Here is a 13,024-nt window from a genome sequence, read left to right as displayed (position 1 = left end):
ATCCTTCCATCCTCTATGGTCATCACCCATGTCACTCTGGGCCATCAGGTCTCAGATGGCCTTTACTAGGGACTCCTCCAGCTGTCTGCATCCACATTTTCTCCCTCCAACCCCTTCTCTGCACAACTGATGGGGTAGTTTTTTAAAACTTAAATCCAATCATTCCACATACCCTCCCTTAAGACCCCCTCGTAGTTTCATGCTGTTCAAAGAAAAAAAAAATCTACATTTTTAATCTTAAAGACCCGAATTTTAAATTTTTAAACCACTGCCTGCAAGCCGCCTTACTTCTAGACTGTCTCCCCTTAGGTGTCTTCACTTGTGCCATACTCCCTGAACGCACATACTCCTTCCACCCCAGGGCATTTGCATGGGCTTTGTATGGGAAATCTTACTCTGTACATTACAGCAATGCCCTTATCAAGCATTATAATTCAGCCTGATTCTCACATGTAAACCAGCAGTAGTAGGGAGAATACTCATGTGGGTAGCTTCAGGAGGAGTAAGTCTTGAGTCTCAGCCAGTCTCAGGTTCACTTATTTCCCAAAGTGGCAACTGAGATGATTTTAGGTTACATAAGGATGTACTTTGCTTTTTTAAATGAATTTCCAGCATTCTGGTTCTGTATTCATTATTTACAATGGATTTTTTAATTGTGGCAGATTTCTTCTTACCAGCTCCCTCTAAAATGGTATTTCTATAAGGAAAAAAGGTAAGTATATTTCAAAAAAAAAATCATTAAATAAAAATAGTAGAGTAGCTCAGCAGCTGTAAGATTTGAAAGCTGGTATGCAAGTCACTCAAGCTTGGAAAACACTGCTCCCTGCTGCTAAGCTGGGGCGGGAGGGTTTTCTCTCTGTTCTCTTGGCTCTCTTCTCTTCAACAGAAGGCACTGTGATGGGGCCACCACTATAAGCATGGCTGTGAGGGTTTCCTTAGGGTGAGAACACAGCAATACATCACTTTGACTAGACACACCAACTGTCAAAGAGAAAACAGGAAGGGCCATGCTGCTGCCCATGTACCAAGAGAGCCCAAAAAGGTAATGGAGCCATATTTATGACCTGGGAGCAATAAGACGCTGGATACTCACAGATGAGACCTTGCTGTGTTGGGACTCTAAATTCCACAGAAAGTCACCAAAGAAGCCTAGGACTCCCTCATCCCTCAGACTCTCCTGAGTTCCCTGTGTTACTTCCACTGCATCTCTTTAACTCTTAGTCAATTATCAGCAAAATCCCCTAGATCCTTAGCCTCTTCCAAGAACATCCCCTTCATCTTTACTGTAATGGAAGGCTGGCTCTCCCCTGAGGATCCACTTCCCTGGTAGCGCTTTCAGGTAGACTGTTTACTCCCCCAACCCTTCCTCCCATGTGCTGGGATTTAGGTAGGCATTGTTGTCCTCCTACCTAGCTTTTAAACCATTGCTCTTCTATCTGTTCTAAAATCCCCCTCTGTGAAGCTCAGGCCTTCAGATCCTATACTCCACTCATTTTGCCTGCAGTTTCCAACTCACCTTAGACTCTTCCCGATTCTTTCTAGGTCTCCCTGTCATCTGCTCCAACACTTTGGAACTCCTGCCATGAATCTTGGTAATTTCATTGAGACACAAATGATCCCTCCCATACCCTGACCTGTTCCTCAATCTTCACCCTGGTTCTTTCCTCACTCAACTTGGAAACCATGGGCAATCATGACAACCATTTCCCTTGCATTCAACCTCAGATCTCTTCCTCCTGCTCTTGAAATTCCCTGGACTAATAGCTAAACCATAACCCTAGTGAAATCCAACTGTCTGTTTACTTCGGGCCTGCACGTGCCTAGCAGAATGTGACTGAAGAAAACATACCACCAAGTGGACTGACTGGTCTCATCTGAAAGTCACAATTCTCCCTTTCAGGTCAGCCTGGATGCCTCCCACTAGGCATATCCCATTTTCCAGTTCTATCCACTCTTCTCTTAGATAACAGCTTTGTAAATAGTTTACCCTATCTGTATCCTCAAGCCTTCATCACTTCTCTCCCTGTCCTCAGCTGATAACCTTAATTCCCATTTCACTGAGAAAATGAAAGAAATCAAAAGAACATTTCCCCAGGTACCTTCAAGAAAGTCTCCCCAGTTGCCACCATCTCCCTGTATCTCATGTTTTTCCTTGTTCCCAGGCATGACACATGGATCAGTGCTCTTAAGGTTAAGCCCGCTTCTTAAACACTGGATTCCATCCCCTCTGGCCTTCTGAAGGATATTGCAATGTATAATGTTCTCTTCTCTATTCTGCACCAACACGTTCCCATTCTGTACTAGGTATACCCATCATCATCTGAATAAGCTATTATTTCTCTCATCTTAAACTCCCACCCTAGCCTCCCTTTCCTTTCTAATTACCACTCCATTTCTATCCTTCTCATCAATAACAAAACTCCTTGGAAGAGTTTATTCTTGATACCTCAATTTCTTCCCATTATCCCTCGAATCCATCGCAATCTACTCAGCATTCCACTCAAACTACTTTTATCTCATCAACAATGCCATATTGCTAATCCACTGGTTAATTCTTGGTCTTGATCTTACTTATCTATCAGTAGGATGTGATGTACCTGACAGCTCCTCCTCGTAATACTTTTTTCATTTGGCTTCCATGCTGCTACACTTGCTTACCTTAATTTTCCTTGCTGAGCTTTCTCTTCATCTCCCTGACCTCTAAACATCAGTGTCCCAGGGCTTAGTCCTTGAACATGTTTTATTTTCTACCTGCACTCACTCCTTTAATGATCTCATCCCATCTCATAGCTTATATTTATATGCTGATGATTCCCTGGATGCTCCTGTCTGACCCCTGAGCCCAGACTCATATATTCTGCTGCCTACTTGAATGTCTAATTGCACATCATACTTACCATGGCTTAACTTATCAAAATTAATCTCCCAAACTCCTTCCCCTTCCTGCCTCCCCATCTCAGTAAATGGCAATGCTACTCAACTACCTGTTCAATCCAAAAACTCTGGCATTATCCTTGATATTCCTTTTTCTCTCATAGCTCATATCCAGACAGCAACTCCTTTCTACCTAATTCCAAAACATAATGAGACTGACCAGTTCTCACCATCACCACTGTTCACATCTTGGTCTAAGCCACCATCCTCTCTTGTGTGGGTTATTTTTAACAGCCTCCTAATTGATCTCCTTGCTTCTGCTTTTGTCTCCCCATGCCCCGCCCCCACCTCCCTTCATTCCTTTCTCACACCATAGCTAAAGTGATCTTGTTAAAAATGAAGTTAGATAGGGCCATATCTTTGCTCAAAGAGGACGACGTCCTTCCAACCTGTCTTATCTCACTCAGGGTACAATCAAGTTCAACTGACCCACACAGATTGCTATGATTTGCCTCCTCTCTGGCATCATCTCCAACCACTCGCTCCCTTGCTCATTCTGGTTTCCTCACTTATCTGGAACACTTCAAACTGCTACACAGTAAGGATGGCCTCAGGGACTTTTCACAAGATTTTTCCTCTTTCTGAAATACTCTTTCACATGACCAGCTCCCTCAATTCCTTTAGGTCTGGATTCAGTATAAGCAGCCTTGCTGTAAATCACTGCTAGTACTGCTGCTCCAAAATTAAATACGGTGTCCTACTAACCTCCCACACTTCTCTTCCCCCACCTGCCTTCATGGGACTCAACACCACCTTTCTAATCTCAGCTCCCAGTGGATCAGAAATCTCGAACTTTAGACAACTTAACCCAGAAATATGGCATATTCATTGGTCTTTTGCAGTCTTTTGAATGGCCTCCTCAGTTGTATACCCCATTCTATAAGTAGGGAGCTCCTGGTCAGCCTCTGGGGGCATCCAAACCACAATTCCTCTCTTGGCAGCTTCCCCATACTTCTCTCCCTGGAGAAATCATTCCCTCCTCCATGATTCCTTAGCATGTAGTTCACGGCTTAACCAGAGAACATACCACAGGATATAAGTTATGTAACGAAAGTTGTATTAATAAACCTATAGAACTGGTATTAGTTATATAAATGTCTTTCTACCCTAAAAATTTCAAGCCTTCTAAGAGAATGAGCTTTTGGCAGTAACTGGGGTAGAGGGGGGGAACTCTCACTGTAGAAATAAACATTTATTGAGCTACTACTATGTGTTAGGTGCCACATTAGATGCTGGCAGTTTGCTGAAAGATATACTTAAGATTATTTTTCTTTTCCAATTAGGTAAGAGTTCCAAGCTTGGCCCAGATCTGTCAACATGGCACTCAAGGCCTGCTGCCACCCTGTCCATATACCCTGTTCTGGTTGGTATACGGTTTCTTTGAGGTTCACCTGAATCACGATGATTTTTTTTTTTTTTTTTATAACTGCACTGAGACTATGCTGCCTTCTCAATATATTTGTAACACAAGTTTACAGTGACACACATAGAGATTTCTAAATTCTTTACCTTGGAGATCTTTATCTGGCTCCAAGTTAAGTACAGGGATACAGTGGCTCAAACTTCCTATTTTTTGTATAAAATATGTAAATCTCCCTTTGTCTGCCAACATGTGAACTGGATGAGGACAAGGATGATGAAGCATCAAGGCCAGCCATGACCACTGCGTAAATGGGGGGCAAGGCAACCACATATGTCCTCTCTCCACAGGAAACGTGGAGTCAAAGTCAAATCCCTTCTCTATAATGGAGACGCCATCACCCCTGGAGGTGGGAAAAGGCACATGTGAAGTTTGGAACAACTACACAGAAAGGCGAAATATATATTAAAATACTATTTTGCCCTAAATTAAAACTGGGCATGGGATGAGGTGTTGATGCAGAGAGAAGAAAAAGAAGATCACTACGCCAAATAAATCAGGTCAAAATATTCGATTATTTTCTTCAGTGTTGAGAAAGTAGGGCATCATTACTGCATATCTTTGAGGAGCAAATTCATTACTTCTCTGTTACTGGATGGCTCTGCTGATACAAATCCATCTTTTCTGAGCCATAAAATGATCAAGGGCAACTTAAACAACATAAACACATCCATAAGATGAAGTGTATTTACTTATAAACAATTCTCTATTGAGTCCTTTCCACAAATTTATGTTATATACATATTCTGCTGGTTTGAGAATTGTCGATTTTAAGATCTGTCACCAGTATATATTCCTTTGTGTATATCTATCTGTATAAGAATGAGAATCTACAATTTTTCACCCAAAGAAAAATACTCCATGTAAATAGTTACCTGTAGAGTTCTCCCAAACAACATTTATTTTCTAACAACATTTCAAGGAGCTACCTAAAGTATATAAAAATAAAATTCCTTCTCTTTAGTAACAGTTTGAAGGAAATCCTCAAATGCTAACCTAATATACACTACAAGTGTCTACACGAAAACTACATACTAAAGATTTGTCAGATTTTTGCAAAATACAGTCTTCTACAGAACTAATATGCTTGAGGGAACATGAAATATATTACAAACAGTGGAATTTATATGGTAGCAAATATTAATACATCAGACTTAATTAAAAGCTCAGACAATAGGCAGCCTGGGTGGCTCAATGGTTTAGCGCTGCCTTCAGCCCAGGATGTGATCACGGAGACCTGGGATCGAGTCCCACGTCGGGCTCCTTGCATGGAGCCTGCTTCTCCCTCTGCCTGTGTCTCTGCCTCTCTCTCTATCTCTGTGTCTCTCATGAATAAATAAATAAAATCTTTAAAAATTAAAAAAAAAAACAAAACCTCAGACAACTGTCACAAATGGAACTAAACTAGAAGTAGTAAAAAAAAAAAAAAAAAAAAAAGGCTGACATCTCATTAACTATAGCCTGCTATCATCCTGTAAGTCCTTGCTCTGGTCTGTGTCTAAGATGGACAAATCCTTCAAAGGGTTTCTAATGGGCATGCTTGCCCTACCTTTGTGGAGTCCACTGTCTATCTTCACTGGGACTGCCAGGAACCTCTTCTGGTCCCTTAGCTCATCTCTTTCCTTGGGATCACTCCTTCACAGGCCCAGGCTGGACTCCAGGTCAGTCTTCTGGCCACTGGAGGGCCAGCACCTCATTTCCCTAGCTCCCTCCACCTTCTGGTGGGGCCACATTAGAATAATTCCCCAAATCAGGCAGTCTATGGTGTTAGCTTTCTCTTCTGGGTGCTGTCCCCCTAAAGAAAGCAGAATGTACAAAATTTATAATATTTTTGACTCAGCAGGGTTACTCCTACTTGGAAAACCTTCCAAGTTACATTCTCTGCAAGGAGTATTTCAAAATGTTGTAGATTTTCAGTCCTCATGGACAATGATTACGTTTTACCGAGGTGGTTAGGGTCACCTAGACCAACCTCCTGAGTACCTTTCAGCCCATCTCAAAATGACACTATTGCTAGATTCTCTTCCTCCTGCCTCCAAACCTCTTCATCTTCACTTCAGTGTCCACACTCACCTCTACTTAAAAGGAAAGTCCCTCCCCAAGGTTGGTCTCAACTGCACTGCTTCCTCTTACCCACATATCACTTGTCTCTGTCTGCTCTCAGGCCCCTATCACTGAAATCCACAAAGATGTTATTTTATCTTCCTGCCTGCTCCTCAGGACCCCCTTTTGTTCTGCATTCTTCTTGTTTCTGCATGTTTCTCTCCCACTTAATGGAACATAGAATACACGGACAATTTATTCATCTTCTCTGTCCTTCATTATCTCGATACTTCCAGTATGGTCTTTAAAACAACTACGTTACAGGGATCCCTGGGTGGCTCAGCGGTTTAGCGCCTGCCTTTGGCCCAGGGTGTGATCCTAGAGTCCCAGGATTCAGTCTCACATCGGGCGTCTCACACCCTGCATGGAGCCTGTTTCTCCCTCTGCCTATGTCTCTGCCTCTCTCTCTCTCTCTCTCTCTATCATAAATAAATAAAAAAAAAATTAAAAAAAAAAGTTTAAGACCAAATGAGTATTTGTTAAATAATAATGGAGACAGTAGAGCCCAGAGTCTTCTTTTCAATAAACACTTTTCTGCTGTACTTTCTCTTTCTACGCTGAAATGTGCTCAGTGGATCAACCTACATTTTAGTCCTTTTCTGACTTACCTATAGCTGTTTAAAGTTTTTATAAAGTAAGCATTAGAGGAGATAATAGGGTAGGGTAAAGAATTGTAAAAGAAAGAAAGAGGAAATGTCATTTATCAAATTCGTTTACAGAGAGGAGCCTGCTGATCAGAAGAAACACAAGGAAAGGCTGGAGTAAGAAGAGTGCAGGGAGTAAATGCGAGACTCCCAAAAAACACATGGAGAAACAAAAGTTGCCTTTAAGGGGATGGGTCCTAGGAACTTAAGAGCCTTTGTTTCTGAATGTGTAGGTCCTTTGGGCATGTAAACTTGGGGAAGAGGCCTAAGAAGTAGGCTGAAGCAGAAACTTTCCACATAGCAAGGGGGGCAGCCGCCGGAGCTCCCAAAGGATATCCAGGAAGCAGGAGAGGGAAGGCTAGTGCTTTGCAGAGAACATAATTAGCTAACAGGGTATATTCAGTTATTTGCTCTGAGATGTATAATGCACCCCCCCCCTTTGCTGGTTTCCCTAGGGAAACTTCAGGCAGGTTTTTATGCCTTTCTTTCAGAGAAATCCAAGAGTGCCAAGTTCTGTAACCGAGTGAACACAAAGGAAAAGACACTGTGTCAGCAACCACCCAAGTGGCAAGGGAATAGCTGCCATGTGAATTGTGCCCAAAAAACTGCATAATGAGATCCGGAAGTGAACAGGCATCCCCTTCCACTGCAGTGGCACTGGGAACCAATCAGCCTACCAACTATGGAAATTCTGTCTCCAAGACACCTAAGTCAAGAAGCTGGGCCCCAGCAGGACCATGGTCTTAAAGCCAGTGCACCAGGCAAGGAGGGAGAAATCCATAATCCAATCCTAGATCTGCCCTGCCTGTTGGTGACACGGATGGGAGGTGTATGGAGTTTGAAGCATAAAGACTCTGAAAGTAAAAGGGCCACACAGATAGAAGATTATTCAGCCTTTATCCAGGAAACCCCCCCAGCCATCATCCTTCTGTGTAGATGTAGCACCAACACGTACCGAAGTGCCTCAGAGCCCTTGGCTTCCAAATCTGGTCTGAACATGGCACACCACGAAGAAAGGAGCCTGGCAGCTGGCGGCTGAGTAACACCATATCTACATAACTACCAAGTGATGCAAAATCAAATTGCACTTTCTAGCTGACCAAAGTCTCAGCCTTCTGCAATAACTAGAAATTATGACTTCTTTATGCTTCAATTTCAGCACCTTCAAAATCGGGATAATACCATTTATTTCAGTGTACTTACTCTATCTACCAGTTTGAAGGTAAATTTGAAAGAATGTAAAAAGACTCTAAGATTCTGATAAGATGGATGCCTTTCAAATCTAAGATCATTACTAATAAGTACTTTTCCTTTCCCCTAACACCTCTGTAAAACCAGTGAGAGCTAGGGAAAATTACCCTACTTGAAAATTGTGGGAAATTACGAGAATTGAGAGCCTCACTGATCTTCCTTCAAATTACCAAAATATTCAGAGGCAAAGCCCAGAAGGCAAACTTTCTACGAGGCATCACTGGAGAATGGAATAATGAAGAGCTTCTGGATTAAGACAGATTTAGATCCTAATTTTAGCCCAGTCACTAATGAGCTGTGTGACTTTGGCTATATTACACAATTCTTCCAGGTCTCAGTTTCTCCATCTGTGAAATGGGTTCGTGACATTAACCTACAGATAAACGAAAAGCATGTGAAACAACCAGCAGGGTGTCTGGGTGCCCAGTAAATGATAACTCCTGGCACTGTGGTCATATTCCTAAAGAAAGGTCTTTTCTTATGTACTACTGAAAAGCAAGGGGTATCCTCGGGTAGCAACTACAAAAAGGGGAGTTCAAACCACTTCATGATTTATTTTAAAACCAATTTTATTCTAGGAAGGGATGTCAAACCCCCTCAAATTCTGAAGTTAAGGGAAACAAAATACTAATATATTCTTATAAGGAAAAAACCAATTTGAAATGAAAATTCAAGGCTTGGCTGCAATGTGATGTGCTTGTGAGTCAATCTCATTTCTTTTTTGCCGTTTCTCCTATATGCAGCTTTCACTTTGTGAAGACACACACAACTGCTCAAGTGAAAGTGATACAAACGATTAGTTGCTTTGTGTGAAAATTGGGGAAGGGAAAAACGTTTTTTCTTAATTTTTTCAGTGAAAGAAAAAGCTCTCAGAGAGATGGAGGGGTGCTTAAAAAAAGAGAATAAGATATGATTCTTCAAGTCCCAATGTTATTTCTCTCACTTGTTATCTATGTTTGAAAATAATACACAAACTGAATATTGGGATCTAGCTGGACCACGGCTTATACAACACTCCATTTGTCTCAGCTATACTAATACACACTCAAGGAGATAATCTATCAAGTTACTAATAAACAGAGATTCAGATGCCAACACACAAATCCTTCTGCACATTTATATTCTATCAAATTAGGAGTATTTCTAAAAGATATATGTGTGCATAGTTTATCTAATAGACTAGAATGGCTCTTATTTCTGTTCTGCCAAATAAAGAGGAATTTCTCTGACTATAAATGTGCTTGCTTCAACTCTCAGACTGCAAATTTCCTGAGCATTTCCTTTTCATGCTCCCTGGCATCTCTAACCCCCATCAAATTCTCCAGGTTTGTCAAAGCCTTCGTAATAGCCCTAATTTACAAAGTGCCTGTAACTTGGCCAGAACTCAAGATAAAAAATTAAAATACACACAAAAATAACTGTAGATTTTGAAAACAGGCAAGGATGTGATAAGGGCCACCATGTCTCAACCAACCCTAAAACATGGCCTTAACTTCTAAAAAATGCAGAAAGTAGTGAAATGTAGAAGGCATACTAAAATGAATAAGCAAGGGCACTAGTATGGCTCAGACTTCTCAGATCTGACATGGGCATTTGGTACCCTACTAGCTGTGTGGCCTTGGGCAAGTCACTCATAATTTCCTAATTCATTACATTCAAATAATACTCCCATTTTGGAATAGTCCCCACATTTGTGGAAATGTCTGGCAAAGTGACTGGGCTGAAGAAGGTGCTTGATAGACAATAGTGTCCTCCTTTGAACAGAGGTTGCAAACTCAACTGGCCTATAGGTCTTAGGAATGAAACTCCAAGAGGCTCGTGGAGGACAACAGGGAGCAGAGCGGGAGTCTCCGTGCTATATGAGTACTTTCAATTCTGCTACAGAAGACAGATGAAGCTCATCAGAAGGACTGAGCATTGCCAGCAAGTAATCGAGCAGTTTACCGGATACAGGTAAACCTCAGAGAATGTGCCAAAACAGTGAGTACTCGAGCAGCCTGGGAGACACAAAAGTATTCAAAAGATATGCTAAATAAGGGCCTGTAACCTGTAGGGCACACCAGAGAAAGAATAGATAAATATGATGGAACAGATAAGAATGTCACCTGGAGATGTAAAGTGATAGGTCATGACTCTACGTGCTCAAGGCCAACAGCTAATTCAGCCCTCCGTGGACCACTGGTGACAACGACCCCACCCCATGCTGGGTGCCATGTGCTCTACCTGAGGAGCGCTGGTGAAGACCAGGGCTGTTCAGCAGGCCACCAGCCAGGCACAGTGTCACCGGGCAAGTGCGCTGCCTCCGAGTACCATGTCTGCTGAGGCCCCTCGCTCAGAACCCCAGGCCTGGCAGGCAGTGCGGGGGCAGAGAGCAGCTGGGCAAGCGAACTCCGGGAGATGGGGTCAGACAGCACACCCTTCCCACATGCCCCTTGTAGTCCCTAAACGGACTTATAGACCGTGTGATCAAACACTTCATTCGGTCCGTGAGCCTTGTTGTGCATTCGGACTCGATGCACCGTCCCCTCAGGTGACCTCTGTCACCGGGACCAATGAGGTCGGGGGCACAGCAGAGGGCACGGGCCCATCCCAAGAGAAGCCACTGTTCAGCCCCAATCAGGACTGCCCTTTGGGACACCGGCCCAGGGTGCCCACATTTTCTGATGTTTTATAGGAACTTGGGAAATCTGGATTTCCGTGTCAGATCTCCCACGTTCAAAGTGCTGACTGCTCCTTGAACGTTTTTAAAATCTATTCAGGCAAAATAAAACATAACCTCCACTGCCACTGCTGGTTTGCTTCCACTGCCTCAACATTGTGGCACAACTGTGTCTGGCCCCAGCGCAGAGGTTCCCGTCACATGGCCTCTCAGCTATAAAAGACACCAACTACCTAGTCTCACCTTCAGAGCTCCCTGCTTGCGGTGGCCTGGCCCACCTGAACTCCTGTGCTAAGGGTCTCCTCAAAGCCAGATTTCAGGTTGTACTACAGAGCTGTGGTCATCAAGACAGTGTGGTACTGGCACAAAAACAGACACATAGATCAATGGAACAGAATAGAGAATCCAGAAGTGGACCCTGAACTTTATGGTCAACTAATATTTGACAAAGGAGGAAAGACTATCCACTGGAAAAAAGACAGTCTCTTCAATAAATGGTGCTGGGAAAATTGGACAGCCGCATGCAGAAGAATGAAACTAGACCACTCTCTTGCACCATACACAAAGATAAACTCAAAATGGATGAAAGACCTAAATGTGAGACAAGATTCCATCAAAATCCTAGAGGGGAACACAGGCAACACCCTTTTTGAACTCGGCCACAGTAACTTCTTGCAAGATACATCTATGAAGGCAAGAGAAACAAAAGCAAAAATGAACTATTGGGACTTCATCAAGATAAGAAGCTTTTGCACAGCAAAGGATACAGTCAACAAAACTCAAAGACAACCTACAGAATGGGAGAAGGTATTTGCAAATGACAAATCAGATAAAGGGCTAGTATCCAAGATCTATGAAGAACTTATTAAACTCAACAGCAAAGAAACAAACAATCCAGTCATGAAATGGGCAAAAGACATGAACAGAAATCTCACAGAGGAAGACATAGACATGGCCAACACGCACATGAGAAAACGCTCCGCATCACTTGCCATCAGGGAAATACAAATCAAAACCACAATGAGATACCACTTTACACCAGTGAGAATGGGGAAAATTAACAAGGCAGGAAACCACAAATGTTGGAGAGGATGCGGAGAAAGGGGAACCCTCTTGCACTGTTGGTGGGAATGTGAACTGGTGCAGCCACTCTGGAAAACTGTGTGGAGGGTCCTCAGAGAGTTAAAAATAGACCTGCCCTATGACCCAGCAATTGCACTGATGGGGATTTACCCCAAAGATACAGATGCAGTGAAATGCTGGGACACCTGCACCCCGATGTTTCTAGCAGCAATGTCCACAATAGCCACACTGTGGAAGGAGCCTCGGTGTCCATCGAAAGATGAATGGATAAAGAAGCTGTGGTCTATGTATACAATGGAATATTCCTCAGCCATTAGAAACGACAGATACCCACCATTTGCTTCGACGTGGATGGAACTGGAGGGTATTATGCTGAGTGAAATAAGTCAATTGGAGAAGGACAAACACTATATGGTCTCATTCATTTGGGGAATATAAATAATAGTGAAAGGGAATATAAGGGAAGGGAGAAGAAATGTGTGGGAAATATCAGAAAGGGAGACAGAACATGAGAGACTCCTAACTCTGGGAAACGAACTAGGGGTGGTAGAAAGGGAGGTGGGCAGGGGGTGGGGGTGACTGGGTGACGGGCACTGAGGGGGGCACTTGGCAGGATGAGCATGGGTGATATGCTATATGTTGGCAAATTGAACACCAATAAAAAAAAAAAAAAAAAAAAAAGCCAGCACAGCGCTAACAGAAACCGGAAGGAGGGGGGCTCATGTACCTAACCAGAAGGGGGGGGCTCACTACCTAAGCTCACGTGACAGAGAAGAAATTGGACCAGTGAGCAGAGTGCTCAGGAGTTCGGCGCAGGTGGCCTACAAGCTATGCTGGACGGCTTCCTCAAGCCTACACCGCCCCGCTATCAGTCCTCCCTGGTTTCCTCTGCCTCTCCTCTCCTCCTCAGGCCGCTGACCAGGAGTCAGG

The 13,024-nt window shown here is 43.2% G+C and overlaps 1 protein-coding gene across 18 annotated transcripts in view; it reads right to left on the bottom strand.

The window, feature by feature from the left end:
• KIF16B (kinesin family member 16B) overlaps positions 1 to 13,024 on the bottom strand; it is a 314,538-nt gene that overhangs the window by 69,796 nt on the left and 231,718 nt on the right. The window contains exon 25 of one of the 18 annotated variants that reach the window (XR_013364789.1): positions 5,904 to 6,149. The exons of the other annotated variants lie outside the window; for them this stretch is intronic. The gene's annotated coding sequence lies outside the window, so the exon portion shown is untranslated. The remainder of the gene's footprint in view (positions 1 to 5,903; positions 6,150 to 13,024) is intronic. 18 annotated transcript variants of the gene reach the window in all.

This window comes from Canis aureus, chromosome 26, assembly GCF_053574225.1.
Source record: "Canis aureus isolate CA01 chromosome 26, VMU_Caureus_v.1.0, whole genome shotgun sequence".
NCBI lineage: Eukaryota > Metazoa > Chordata > Mammalia > Carnivora > Canidae > Canis > Canis aureus.
The sequence above is the reverse complement of the archived record's forward strand: the minus strand, read 5'-3'. Positions and strand labels throughout refer to the sequence as shown.